This window comes from Lissotriton vulgaris, chromosome 2_1, assembly GCF_964263255.1.
Source record: "Lissotriton vulgaris chromosome 2_1, aLisVul1.2, whole genome shotgun sequence".
NCBI classification, from domain to species: Eukaryota; Metazoa; Chordata; class Amphibia; order Caudata; family Salamandridae; genus Lissotriton; species Lissotriton vulgaris.
This window is the reverse complement of record NC_141687.1, coordinates 1,854,755,824-1,854,768,471: the sequence shown is the minus strand read 5'-3', so window position 1 is coordinate 1,854,768,471 and position 12,648 is coordinate 1,854,755,824. Positions and strand designations below refer to the sequence as shown.

General features: G+C 46.4%; 1 protein-coding gene across 3 annotated transcripts in view; it reads right to left on the bottom strand.

Annotated features, from left to right (window-relative positions):
* PARP16 (poly(ADP-ribose) polymerase family member 16) overlaps window positions 1–12,648 on the bottom strand; it is a 146,932-nt gene that overhangs the window by 13,643 nt on the left and 120,641 nt on the right. The window lies entirely within an intron of this gene.

The window sequence follows — 12,648 nt, the reverse complement described above, 5'->3', positions numbered from 1 at the left end:
GAAATTTGCTTTGCAGTCATGCTTAGCCCCAAACACCTGAAAAACACGTTAAAGGAAAATAAAACTACATAACAAAAAAGTGTTTGTCCCACAAACGAGATATAAAAAATCTAAAATATGCACCTTTTGACCACAAACACAACAATTCCTTTTTGCAAAACGATTTTGGGCAGAGTGCTGAACTATGACTCACTGCTATAAGTAGGAAAGACCATTCACAACTGGATACAAAACGATTTTATACCTAGAGAAGCACATGTCCTCACTTTGAACCCAGAAAACAATGGAGTCAGAAGCAAAAATGATAACACCAATATGCTAAGGCACCTCACCATTTCTTTGCCCACTTTAGTGGGATAGAAAAAAAACGTAATGCCATATTCAGGTTCTGAAAAATATCTTGATAATTAAATGAAGAACGGTTCTTTCTGTGTTACAAAGCAAAATATTTCCCATTAATTGGACATCAAACAATTGTGTACTGCTTAGCTGAAGTATCCCCAAGGACAATACTGCAACCCAAAGTCATCAACCACAGCCGAAGCATGTGCTAGACTAGCAGCAAGGAGCTAGCCATTAACTGACATCTTTGTTCAGAGACCATCCCTATAGATTATACTAGTGCATTTCCTCATGGCACACCAAACCAAAATCCTCACTTCTGAGATAAAGGATCAGGGGCCCGATGTAGGTAAATCTGATTTACCGACTCTAGAATACCGAATTTACCGATGTAGGTAAAAAAAAAATCAGTAATTTTTACCGAATCTGTATGATTCGGTAATTACCGAATCGGTATTTACTGATTCGGTAATTGTCATTGATTCCTATGGGCCTTAAGGCCCATAGGAATCAATGTCAATTACCGAATCGGTAAAATTACCGATTTTTCAAGGGGGACAGGGTGTCACTTTGACACCCTGTTGCACCCCTGATTCTGGCTTGTGTACCATGTGAGACACATACATGCCCTTAGGGCATGTCTGTGTGCCACATGGCACAGGTGTACATGCACAGATGTGCATGTACACAGGAATTCTTTATTTACCATGACATAGTATGTCATTGTAAATAACAAATTCTGAAGGGCCTGTGGCACTGTTTACAGTGCCACCTACATGTGGATTTACCGATTCGGTAAATTTACTGATTCGGTATTTTACAGAATCGGTAAATTTACTGAATCGGTAAATATACCGATTCTGTAAATATTGGCCCGCTACATATCAGACACCAAATACCGGTCGGTAACGTCCGAAATCGGCCGTTACCGACTGGTAATTGGTGTCCTACATCTGGCCCCAGATCTCCCAAGGTGCCACCAGCAGCAACAATGGAAAAGTAAATCATGAACTTTGCTAGTGTGGAAAAAGAAGAGTTCTCCCCAATATAACAGAATGTATAATTTCTCATGCATTACACAAGTAAAGACGGGCAGATTATCCATTTGTGCAGGTTTCTTCAAACAAGGGAACAACATTAACCTTTTTAGGTCGAAGCCCAGAGCTGCGCATATGCACAGTCTAGCTGGCGAGATTTAGTGTTTTCAGGAGGTTTCAGTAACAGGCTTTAAGCCACGCCCCTCATTCCCATTGGCTGGCGCCACCGTTTATGATAAACGGTGGCCAGCCATTAGGAAAGAGCTTGTGGTGACATACTCTTTTCTCTATTTCTGCCGTCCCACTTGGACGGACTGGCCTGACTTCCTTCTGTCGTAAAAGCTTTGTTATCTGTATGGGGTCGAACAGATGGCCCCATAAAGATAACAAACCAAAGGAAAGCAGGCTGAAGCCGTCCAAGTGGACAGCAGAAAAAGAGAAACGTCAGCGCTGTAAATTCGGACGGGGGAGGGAGAGCTGCGCACATGAGAGAAGACTTTTTGCTTCTTTGCTGTGGAGTGAGTACTTTCACAAGAACGTGTTTTCTTGGGGCGTGTTGGTAGCTATTTACACAGAACTCTTGTTGATGCCCCCAGTCTTCCTGGCGACTGCGCATGCATACACATCTACTTTTGCTTTCTGCACCACACTTGTATCCACAACATATAGCACTGCCTTCCTTAAAATAAAAGATGACGGACTACTAAACTTAGGCCTGACTCGGAGATTTCACAGGGAACAGGATCTAAACGGGGCTGTTTCAAGCCCCCAAAATCGATCGCGGAGGGAAATGAATCAGTACCACGCGTGAGGCAATCGCAGGCCCCCAATGATCGAGGAACGTGAAAACCAGTTCCGGGTCTTAACGTCTTTTTAGCACATTAAGGCATTCTGTGCAATTAGGTACATTAACATATCCGGCCCGGTGACAGCTGAGATATTTCAGCCGCTCGGCGGGGCTGCTGTCTGCCTCTTGTCGTGGTTTGCTTCATGCTCTGAATCCGTGAAGATTGTGCTGCGCCCTGAAGAGTAGGAGGGAGCGCGGCACACGCTCACTCGGACAGCCGGACTTGGATGTATGTGCACCTTTCAGGGAAAGCAACTTCCCTAGCTTTTTGAGGTCACATGCGTGTAAAACTAAATGTCTTTGTTTAAATATGAGGTCACTGAGGCTTGGGGTGGCCCCTGGGCTCCTCACCTCCCCCTGTATCTGTGTGTGTTTTTCTCCTAATCCTGTGGATGCGTGCGTGTGTGCGCATGCCGGTGTGTCAGATCGGCGCTGAGGCTGTAGGAGTGCACGGATGGCGGATTTCACACACGCCAGGCAGCCCAGGATGTTCTCCACTACCGCCGCCTCCTCCTCCTCCACCCCGTCGCCGCCAGGCTGAGCCCCAGACACCGCAACAGCGGGTGTCGTTATATATGTGCGTGTGTCTTATTATTTTTTACGTCTCTGTGCGTTAATATGTGCAGCCCGTTTGTCAGTGTGTGTTGAGGGTTGAGACATGTCTGAGTGCGGGTGTATATATGGAGCCAGCTTGCCAATGTGTGTAATGTGGGTGAATAGGGCCTGTGCGGGTTTTTGTCTAGAGTGTAAATACTGAGTGGCTGTGTTTTGAGCCTGCACTTGTCAATCGATGTGTGTGGTGTGGTTGTGGAGGGTTGGTGCTTGTTTTCTATAGAGTGCGTGTGCTGAGTGGCTCTGTGTGTCTGTATAATGCTTGTGCGTGTTGGAGTGTGTAGTGTGGAAGAGGATGAGTTGTCCGTGTTTTGTGTAGAGAGTTCTGTTCTGTGGCTGTATGAACCTGTACTTGCCCGAGGGCGTTGTATAGAGGGGTGCAATCGTGTGTGTCTGTCCAGGCGGGTCTGCGTGTATCAGTCTCCGAAACAGGATACGTTTACATCCTTCTTGGTCAATGCATAATGGATGTGGCGGTCAGCCCGTCAGTCGCTGGAGTCTTTAGGCTGTTTCCCTGTAACCTCATAACCTCAACTAGTTAAATGAAATTCTAAGTGAATGAGACAAAACTTAAGGCACTTTGGTGGGCAGTAGCATTACTTAGTTCAAGGAGTAATTTACAAAAATGCATGTAATTGCTCATAAAACCTGCTTGACAGCCAAGATATAGTTGGTTTCTCGGCTGGCAGCGACTACAGAGATACCAAAGACTGAATGGGCATGGAGGTTGAACTTCACTGTTAGGCAAGAGTAATAAGTGGACATGGGCGAGTCAATGGCCCTAGCGGAGAGTGTAAGCACCAGACCGCCCCTCCAAATTCTCGCAGTGCCTAGACGCAGATCCACTCGCAGTCTGCACTTTACCCAAAGTGTTCATTGCTCTATTGTACCGGTTTGTGTAATATAAAGTGGGTGCATTTTGTTATTTTATTTTAATAGCTTGCTATAACGCGAACATAGTTACACGGTTTTCGATCGCTTTACATGAGCACCTGAGTGTTGTTATTATTTTTTAATGACTCAAGAATATTGAACAGTTTGCCAAGAATCACAGGATGTGGAGAAGCTGGGATTCAATCCAGATTTCCTAAATTTTAAAGTCTACACATTTTGACTCAAGTCTATATCTCTTCATCTGCTTAAAATTACGGTTGCTTAAAAATTAACCACGCTGTCGCGGGAAAGCGCCCCAACAGAACTGTTTTTGGATTTCTTTAAAAATGAATGCTGGTGTGAAGCTGGCAGTCCAGCAGCCGAGCCTTCCTCGCGGATACAGGAGCGTGCCGAGATCTTCTCCCATTTGTTTCCTCTTCGGAGGAGCGGTGCCTGCCTCTGCTAATGCAATAATTCAATTACCAGCCTGCAAGCTGATATCGCAGCCATTTGGTGACACAACATTGGTTGCTAGTGCCAGTGGAGAGGGAGAGAGTTGTTTGTGTACTTACCAGAGACGAACAGGCAAATGGCGACCGTGGTTGTTGCCTGGGTTACCTGCCCGGCTAGTTCCTTGATACCTCGCAAGTGGCGGGTAAGCGCTATATAACTACAAACCCTTCTTTCAACTCACTTTATGCCCCATGCTGGAATGGTCAGGTGAGTATGGGGTGCTTGAGATGGTTGTTTCCTTGACAGCCAGCCTCACCGTAATACCGCACCTCATGCGGAGGGCAGGCGCATAAGGGAGACTCCTGCAGCCCCTGAGGCTCAGCACCCCTAATCCTTGGGTGGGGAGAGGCACTCCTTCAGCTCAAGACAATTCATATCTGTGAGATGTGAGGCACTCAGGGGCCCTCATCACATTTCCCCGTGGGGCCCCACCATTTTGCATTACTCCACTGGGGGAGGGTACGTTTAAAACCTGTTGACCTGGGAAGCAGTGAGACCTGTTACTTTCAGATATTGCAGAGGGTGGCTACTGGACCAGTACCCTAGTGCTCGACCCTGGACATGGGGCATCTAAACTTGAGTTGGAACAGGAAGGAAACGCTGCGAGGCCGCTCTTCTGTGGTCGGAGCTCTGAATGAGAAGTGATGTAGGGCCGCTCAGCCATAGGTTAGAGCTGGAATGGGAGGTGGTGCAGGGCCTGTAAGAAATTTAGAGCTAGAACGAAGAGGGTGCACGGCCTCTCAGCTGGGAATTAGAGCTGGGATGGGAGGCAGAGAAGGGCCTCTCAGCTGGAGGTTCGATCTGGAATGGGGTGGTGGGGGTGTTGCAGGGCATTTCATATGGGAGTTGGAGCTGGAATGGGAGGCACTGTAGAGTTTGCAGTTTGAGTTGGAACGGTAGGGGCTGCAGGCCTCTCAGCTGGGAGTTAGAGCTGGAACGGGAGGGGGTGCAAGGCCTCTTAGCTGTGAGGGGGTGCACTACAGGACCTCTCAGTTTGAAGTTAGAGCTGCAATGGGAGAGGTGTTGCTGGGCCTCTCAGCTGGATGTTAGAGATGGAATTGGAGGGTGCGCAAGGCCTCTCAGCTGTGAGGTGGTGCAGGGCCTCTCAGCTGGGAGTTAGAGATGGAATGGGAGGTTTGCCTGGCCTCTCAGCTGGGTGTTAGAGCTGGACTGGAAGGCGGGACAGGGACTGTCAGCTGGGCGACGATCGCGCTCTTAGGGCAGAGCTCACTTACTTCGGGTGACAGCCCCGGCTGCTCACAGCCTTCTCCCGGGCTCAGAGGGTGCCGCTGCCAGGTCTGGTGGCACTCAGGGCTTGGCGCGGCTCCCAGGCAATGCTACTGCTGCCAAGCAGAGAGTCAAGCCCCGGGGCAGCATGTTGTTGTGGCAAGTTATGAAACAAACTCACAGCTTCTCTGTTGGGACGATCCTCTCTCCCGGATCCGGACAGGGATGCGGAGAAAATAAAGTGCGAATAAAGAGCAAACCTTCTTCAACACTCTGCCCTCTTTCCATCTGATCTTCTCTCCGTTTTGCCTTCCTGTTCAGACTTTATGACTACATATTTTGTGTTCTTCCATTTTCGGGTACTGTCCGCTTTCCTTGTTTCCATTCCGTTTCTATCCCTGTTCTCTCTTGTGCAATGAATAGCTGCACAGACACTTGTAAGGCGCTCTGGCCCTTTAGTTAGCCTTATCACTGACTCTTGAGACAACCGAGACCGTGTCCTGGTCTGAAAGGTCAGTGTGTGGGCCGGATTTTGGGCTGTTTGTGGCCCTGTTTTATGATCTGCAAGACCGGTTTTTACTGTTGATGCCCCTGATATTAAAACAAACATTGCCTGCAGCAAGCTCAAATCCATGCAATCTTCCATCCCTTTACACATCGTGTCTTTACAAGTTAAAAACTGCTCCAATTTGCAACAAAGGTGAACTTTTTAGGTATGTGATTCAGTAATAGGGCCACTTTTATTGTGGTGCCTGGGCCGCCTCCCTCCCTCACTCTCCTGCTTGCATTTATCATCCCGCCTTCCCTCCCTTCATTTCATTCGGTTTCTATTCACAAGCTATTCCTTCCGTCCAATATTTCTCCATACCTTTTTGTTTGTTTCTTCTCTTCTTCCACGATTGAAATCCATAGCCCTTTCCACTTTCCTTTGCCCATTCTCCCCCTTCCCACCTTTTCTTTTCTTTCTTCCTTTCTTCTCCTCTACACACTCTTCCGTTTGTCATTCCCATGCCTTAGTTCTTCCCTTTCACACTCGTTCTTATCCCGAGTGTTTTACATGATAAAAGGGTAAACGTGCCTGAATGCAGCCTTTTCAGCTGCAGTCTCTTCACCTTATTTCTAAATATAGCCGAGCGGATAAGCTGATGGAGAATACATGTTAAGCTTTATAAACAAACACACACGGTGCAGGCCTCCTCTCTCTCCCTCACAGTGCTCTGCTTTAATGAGGCGCCTCCTGCACCAGAGCACACCAGGCGCGCGCAGTCACGAGTGTCTGTGCAGTGAACTCTTGCAGTCCTGACCCACCTCAGCCTCAAGATATCCCTTGACACAAAGCTTGACATAAAGTCTGCCAACATACCTGGCGCGCTGCGCCTCCAGCAAAACGCACACTCTTCAGATTTCCAGATTGTAAACTCCACGCAAAGTGGCATGCAAACTGGAGCGCGTGGGTTTATTGTCCACAGGCCTGGATACGCTCTCTAAGGGTTAGGTGTCAGAATATCATTAGCACAAATAACGCCTCATCCAAATATCCGGTCATAAAATATCCTTTTCAGAAATCGTGTCACATTGGGTGCATGTTTTCTATTATTAACCACAGTCGGAGGTATTTTTGTATGATATGTAGGGCACTATGTTTGTGTTAGCTGTTATATGGGTTACAATATCCTTTTGCCATAGTGTCACTAAAAACACGAAAAACTGAATTTTGTGCCATTTGGCAGACTCTTTGAACATGTGACCTGGCCCTTTGAATCACCCAGTGCTTGAAATGGAAAAACAGAAGTGCTGGGACCCTGTACCAAAGTATCTTCTTGCTTCAGAGAAGTGCCAGTGTTCGCCAATTAAAAGTATTGTCACTCTTGAGAAGTGCAGGTACTCTCCCTCTCAAAATTAAAAAGTGTAAGAAACTCAGTCCATTTAAAGCACTGGAACCACCCCACCACTCCTGGAGAGTCACCCAACATACCCTCATTGCTTTGGCGCAGGTGGAATGCCTTACGACGCCTAAAATGTCAACCAATCTGCCTCAGGAGGTAGGGGTGCATGCAAGTTTCTGTATCACCTTGGCGCAGTCTTATGAAGTTTCTGACTGTTGGTCTACCTGTAGTTTGCAGTTCCTCTGCCTACACCAGGGCCTAATTTGAGCTGGTGGTTGCCAGTGGGGGCACTTATTTTTGGGGAACCCATACTTAATTTTCCACATCATTTATGTACCTATTACACATATCAGAAAGATGGCATAAGACAGCAAAATGGTCACAAAATGAAAATGCAGGAACCTAAAGGAGTGAGATAAAGGGGAGGGAGTGCCTGGTAGTGGATTAAAGAGGGATGAGGTGGCTTTTGCAAGTGCATGCCTTGCTTAGCAAGTGTGCATTTGATGTTTATTTTTTGACATTTCATTTGACATTTTGGCAATCTTTTAAAACTAATGAAAGCCTTACTTTCGGAAATCGCTGCATCCTCACGCTGTTCCCAGCACAGCAGATTAAGTGCAGACGCTGTGGAAGAGAGGGAGAGCAGCCGCCATATTGGGGGGAAGATAGGGTTGCGCTCCAGTAGCTGGCCGCCTCCCGCCCTCCCAGGCTACTTAATCACCATCATAGCGCGAGCGCGCTGACTCACATTACGGTCTCACCCCTGAGGCGGAAGCCTGGGGCTCAGTTTAGCAATTTTAAAAAGTGTGCATTTGATGTTTATTTTTTGACATTTCATTTGACATTTTGGCAATCTTTTAAAACTACTGAAAGCCTTACTTTCGGAAATCGCCGCATCCTCACGCTGTTCCCAGCGCAGCAGATTAAGTGCTGACGCTGTGGAAGAGAGGGTGAGCAGCCGCCATATTGGGGGGAAGATAGGGTTGCGCTCCAGTAGCTGGCCGCCTCCCACCCTCCTCAAATACTGGATAAAAAGGGAACGTCATCTCGTCCGCGCAGCGGGCGCGGCAAGCCCGTCTGAGCCTGTCCACGCTTAGCGCCAGGACCCCTGCTCCAGGCACGACGGAGCGGACTATGTACACTTCTGCTGATCTCATACAGCTGAGGTCATTCCATGGTGGTACATGCCCTCAGTTTGATCCAGATATAATTCCCTGTATTACAACTATTAGCTGTCCTAGCTGTAATTCTTCACTACCAATTACTAACAAGAAAGCCAGCTCTTTAAAAGGATTCAACTACAAAACAAGGAACATTACAGTATCCCTTATTAATGCCTGATCGTTGGACAGACATAGACAGGAGATAGTTGAGCTGATTCAAGACCGGAAAATAGATGTATTATTTATTACAGAGACATGGATGGACAGAGCGTCTGATCCAGACTTAGTGGTGGCAGTGCCGCAGGGATACAATATACATCGGCTGGATAGACAGGGGAAAAAAAGGTGGGGGTTTGGCAATAATTACCCGAAACATCTTTCTTGTCAGAATATCTCCCATACCCTCAACAACATGCGAAGCTCTATACTTCGCCATCAAGCTCACCCCCTCTTATAATCTCAAAGGAGTACTTATATATAGACCACCTGGTCCCCGTTCCAAATTTCTGTCCAACTTTATGTCACTGATGGAACCTCTTATTTTTAACAGACAAGGGAACCCTATAGGTATGCAAGGACCTAGGGTATCAACTTAGTAAGAAACAACGGTCCTTGACCAGGGAAAATTAACAACTAATAGTAATTATAGGCCACAGTAAGCACTATAATGAACAGGAAGTCCAGCCGGACTTCAAAAGGTATTCAATACTTAAATAGAGCACATAAACCAGAACAACAAATAAAGCAGTGGGACACAGTCCTGTATCCACAGTACTAGACATACAATACACGGTACACAAAACTAGGGATTTTCAGGCATTCAAAGGAACGTGAGCAAAAACGGTTATTCTTACAGTCTAATTGCTTCACATATGTGGGAAACACATGAATTTTTGACACATAATCGTGAACTAGTGCTTAAACCACATATTTTGTCGACGGCGTTTCGATCCAGTTACAAATAATGGATCATCATCAGGACATTCAGTGTCTGCCTGAGTTTAAAAGCCTAGAACCGGTGGAAGGGACTTATAGGTTCCAAGGGCGAGCAAACTGTCTGAAGGTAGCATTTGGTTGAAGCTTGCGCTTCAGTGAGGCGCAAGAACCATGCCCGATATTAATCACAGCGCGAGTGACGATTCACATGGACTGGAGGAGGGGAGAAGTACGAGCCTGACAAACTACTTGGATGTCTGGAAGGGCGCGGAGGTGGAGAAAAATTATGCTCCAGAGGGCGCAGGGGTGGCGTGTCAGTCTAAGCAAGGTTGCGCAGGTAGATGCCTGGGGGCAGCCAATAAAATGATTGGCTCGGATATCGTAGAAGCACAAGGGCTCGCAGTATCACGCTGTTATAGCTTAGGTCGCGAGTATGTCTTCCGTGGTAGGTAACCGTCACGGAACTGGGGCAATTGGAACCTATAAAATGGTACACGGAGCACGTTGGCCCGTTGGGACGCTCCTGAAGTTCACAATGGAACCAGCGAGCAGGTCTACTCGGTGCCGAATCGCGCCGTAGAACTACAGGACTGTGTCCCACTGCTTTATTTGTTGTTCTGGTTTATGTGCTCTATTTAAGTATTGAATAAATTTTGAAGTCCGGCTGGACTTCCTGTTCATTATAGTGCTTACTGTGGCCTATAATTACTATTAATTGTTAATTTTCACTGATGGAACCTCTGGCAATCGAAGATTCCTTTATGGTCCTGGGAGACTTCAATTTTCATTTAGAAAAAATAGATGATATCGAAACCCATACCCTAACGGCCGACTTGGAAACTTTGGGGCTGGATCAGCTGGTAAAAGCACCCACACATGAGGCCGGTCATACTTTAGATGGTATCTTCTCTAATATAAAAGAGATAACGATACATGACATCCTCCCCCTTACCTGGTCCGACCATCATGCCATTTTTTGTACTATTCTCACCGGTCAGGTTTCCATACCCAAACAGGTCCCTTAAAGGCCAGAGTCTTTTAGAGTTTGGAAGGACATTAATAATGTGGCTCTTAGAGCGTTGCTAATCAGTTCTCGTCCTACTATTTTCGCAGATTCTAACATAGCTGCAAAACAATTTTCCGTCTGGTTGGGCAGTGCGATGGACGTACTGGTGCCGCTCAAGACCATATCTAGAAATAGGAAGGTGCCTTCCGCACCATGGTTCACAGAAAATTTAAGAAAGCAAAAGCAAGTCTGTAGGAACCATGAAAGAAACTGGCGAAGGTCTTACGATAGGGAAAGTAAATTGCTATATAAGGAGACACTGGTCATTTATAAAAAGATGATTAATGAAGCTAAAAATAAGTTTTTCGGGGAACAGATTGACAATGCCAAAAATTCGAGTAAACAACTGTACGACGTGGTGAAACAATTGGCTGGGATATCTCCAGATTTAGTTCCTCCCCCCTCCCAGGCCTTCTGCGATTCTTTGGCAAACTTCTTTTCTTCAAAAGTAAATGACATCTACTCCGAGTTTTCAGCCATCGACAAATTCACCATCCCTGCCCCTATTCTTCATAGTAAACACTGTGACTGCTCGCTAGTTCAATTTAAAGAAACCCAGGAGGATCAAATAGTTGACATCATCAAACTTATAAGAACTGTCTCAGCCCTAGACCCTTGCCCTCCAAAATTTTTCCTCCAGTATTGGATTTGATAAGTGAAATTATTATGCAAGTCTGTAACGGGATGTTCAAGTCAGGGAACTATCCGGACAGGTTAAAGAATACTCTACTAAAACCTCTTCTCAAAAAACCGTGTCTAGATAAGGATATGCTGAAGAACTATAGACCCATCGCCAGCCTGCCGTTTCTAGCCAAGGTGGCTGAGAGAGTAATGAACGATCAACTGTCCGAGTATATCGAACAAAATAAATTGCTTGATGACTCACAGTTTGGGTTTCGTAAACTGCATGGCACTGAGACCGCTCTTATCAAAGCTGCCGATGATATTAAAGCCATCAGAGACCAAGGGGGTACGGCGGTACTTGTACTACTGGAACTGTCCGCGGCTTTCGACACGGTCAATCACTCCATCTTGATTGGCCGTGTCGGAAATTTGGGCATTCAATCCAGAGCCAAGGCCCTGCTGGCCTCCTTTCTGTCTGGTAGAACACAGGCCGTAACATTGGGACCATTCAAATCGGCTGATTTGGCTTTACCCTGCAGGGTTCCCCAAGGCTCATCCCTAAGTCCGACACTTTTTAACATCTATGTGTCGGACTTAGCAAGAGTTATTAAAACCTACCGGATGAGCCTTACCACATATGCCGACGATACCCAGTTGGTGCATGCCATCAATAATGATGGAGAAGAGGTGGCTGCACGATTCCAAGAAGGCATGCTAGCAATCAAAGATTGGATGGCCTGCAATTGTCTAAGGCTCAATTCCGAGAAGATGGAGGTGGTCATCTTCGGGAAACTCTCCCCGATGTGGTCTTCAGTCTGGTGGCCTTCATCACTCGGAGTCTTACCAACTCCCGTTCAAAAGGTCAGGAACTTGGGAGTAATTTTCGACGAAAAGTTGAATTTTGTCAGCCATGCAAATTAGACAGCGTCCACGGCGTTTCACAAGCTGAGGCTTATAAGAAAAATAATCTCATTCCTCCCAGAAAGTGCCGGAAAAACCGTGGTGAGTTCACTGGTACTTTCCTCACTGGACTATTGTAACAGTTTATTCGCCAATGCTCAATCCCGGGTGGTCGCCAAATTACAACTGATCCAGAATGCGGCGGCAAGACTACTCTCTGGGACCCCCAAATTTAAACCGATTAAGCAAATAATCAGGAACTACCTCTGGCTGACGATTAAAAATAGGATCAAATTCAAAACTCTATGTCTTACCTTTAAAGCTCTTCACAAATTGGGGCTGGAGTTTCTTAAAGAGAAACTTATTGTTTATTGCCCCACCAGACAATTAAGATCTACTAATTTGCATCAACTAGTGGTACCGCGGACTAGGACTGTTACATGGGGAGACAGATGTTTTATCAATACTGCTGCAAGACTCTGGAACTCCCTTCCGCTGGTGATTAGATCAACACCTTCATTGTTTCAGTTTAAGAAATTGTTGAAGACTTGGTTGTTCGACCAGTAATTTCCCTGTTCACTATCATCTCTTTTAAGAATTGGTTTCTGTACGTTGAGACACA